This window comes from Aplysia californica, unplaced genomic scaffold, assembly GCF_000002075.1.
Source record: "Aplysia californica isolate F4 #8 unplaced genomic scaffold, AplCal3.0 scaffold00179, whole genome shotgun sequence".
In the NCBI taxonomy this organism is placed as follows: Eukaryota; Metazoa; Mollusca; class Gastropoda; order Aplysiida; family Aplysiidae; genus Aplysia; species Aplysia californica.
This window is the reverse complement of record NW_004797449.1, coordinates 319,329-321,828: the sequence shown is the minus strand read 5'-3', so window position 1 is coordinate 321,828 and position 2,500 is coordinate 319,329. Positions and strand designations below refer to the sequence as shown.

General features: G+C 38.6%; 1 protein-coding gene across 1 annotated transcript in view; it reads left to right on the top strand.

Annotated features, from left to right (window-relative positions):
• Window positions 1-2,500, top strand: part of LOC101853162 (metabotropic glutamate receptor 5-like) — a 50,108-nt gene that overhangs the window by 37,614 nt on the left and 9,994 nt on the right. The window lies entirely within an intron of this gene.

Sequence of the window (2,500 nt, the reverse complement as noted above, 5' to 3'; positions counted from 1 at the left end):
GAACACAAGACAACAAGATAGAGTAAAATTAAATCGACTAATACGGAAAGCATGTAAAATTTCAACATCTACATTCCCTTACTTGGATGAATTGGACTTTAAAAAAAAAATTCCATCTTTTTAGACAGCAACCATCCCTTGTTCCCTAAAATAAAAAACATCAGTCACAAGTAAAAGACCTAGACTTCTGATCTGTAACAAAGAAAGATATAGAAGGTCATTTTTACCATCATCTATCAAAATGCTTCCATCTTAACCATCTTGTATAAGTATACTTACGGCCTTAGAGCATGCATCAAAATGACATTGAGTGTGTATCTAGCTTACGATTATTATTGTTTATATTGCTGCTCATTTATATTATGCATGTGATTGTAAGCCTACGTGTGTGTGTATGTGTGTGTGTGTGTGTGTGTGTGTGTGTGTGTGTGTGTGTGTGTGTGTGTACACGTGGTGAAACACCTAACCAATCTGCCAGGATCTGGACAATAAAGATGTATCTTATCTTATCTTATATATATTATGCATACATAAACACACACATATGTGCGCGCACATACACGCCCACACACACATACACACACTGACATAATATATAATATAATATAATATTATATAATATACCTGTATAATATAATAATATAATAATAATAAGGGGAGGCTACCGAGTAATATTTTTAGTATTTGTTAAACTTTAAGTTCCTCCCCTTATAAAATGGTTTTGGAGAAACGGCTCCTGAAATGGTAACACTGTTGGAGTGACTCTTGCAACTGCAATAGAAAAAAACGATGGAAAGCGTCATAAACTTTGACCCGGACTATGCATTACTACACTCCATGCTGCACGCCACAACTGATTGTTTCAAACTATGATCAAGCAGAAAGAAAAAGAAAAAAAGACATATTATCTCATTGACCAAGGCCATTACTCATAACTCAAAGCGGAGGGATTTTTAAAAATAAATACCTTGTCAAACTAGAGTTTACCTTTCTCTTTGCTTTAGCACAATTAATGTTTTTTTTTAAAGGCAAAGTGGTACGACTGAGCAACTACAAGGGCTCTGTGCACTGACGTGCTACTGTTATTATTTTTTTGGGTAAGGGTTTTACGACGCTCGCTACTGCATAATGTCATATGAGCGCGCGTGACACATTAAAGTTGGTAGGAAATTTTGAATTTTGTCCGGGTGGCTCCCGAAGCCTACTCTTATCGATCTTGGAGCACCAAGGGATCTTTAACGTGCACAACTTTCACACAGAACTCCGAGATTTTTCACTTTTGTCCAATAAGTCTAGGTATAGATCTTTCCTACCAGAAGATCAGGGGTGTGGCCGAAAACAGCAGTAGGAGCCAAGGAGTAAGTAGAAAGGCTGCAGAAAGAGTCAGGAGCCCAAGGGAGGGGTCAAAGGAGGTGAGGAGGTGGAGGCAGAAAGTGGAGACGAAAGCAGACGACAGAACATTGTTTGAGAGCAGGAAAGAATGTGAAAGCAGAACGTTTTAGAGAAGAATTTTTTTTGTCGCTATCCGGATTCGAACCCGGGACCTATTGAATGAGAGGCGACACCTTAACCTCTAGGCCACAAGAGCCCCCGGTGTTAATGTTAGACAGCTAAATGTGACGTAGTGATGTAGAATAACCCGCCCTCTCACTATTGCTGATTGCGTTGTATTTCTGGGTACAGTCAACCTACTATTTTTCTATTTTTTTGTCATTTGTCATTACTTTCACTATGTACAATGTAAATTTTTAACGTACTTTTGATCACTAGAATTAATTCCCCTGAAAAGTGAACTTTCCAGTCGAAAGTCCAGGGGGATTAAAAAAAGAATTAACAGAATTCATTACTCGCTATTTTAATAAAGAAAAGCAATAAAAAAACCTCAAGGTAAGTCACACGTATTGTACTCACAATCAACTTTTATTTCCTGACTTACAAGTGTTCAATATGGACATCACCAGCAGCACGAGCAACGTCATTGCAATGAGAGAATTCCTCCCACACTCGTTTCAGCACTTCACGGTCCACTGAGTTGATCACTGCTGTTATTCAATGTTTAAAATCTTCGAGGTTAATGGGTAGCGGTAGAACATTAACGTAATCTTTTACATATTCCCACCAAAAAAAATCGCACAGGGTGAGGTCTTGGAATCTGGCTGGCCAAGCTCAGAGAGCAAGGTCTTGCGTCTCTTTTCGACTTGTCTTTTGCTACGACGCTTTTTCATAAAAAGAAAAAAAGAATTCGAACCGTTAGATGCCAATGGTGCACAAGCAGTTATGTGAAGAGCCAGTTTTGGAGCGTATCGAGATAGGTTTGTCCATTAACGGTATCTCTTTCAGCCGGAAAAACGACGCAACAACAGCACCCACGTACCAGCTATTCAAAAGTTAGATAACTCCTCTTTCAAATTGGCATCGACTCATTCCTTAATGATGCTTGAGAACTGAAGCAATGTGTTGTAAAATCGGTTCATTCTTATTTGATCACCTAGTGCGTTTT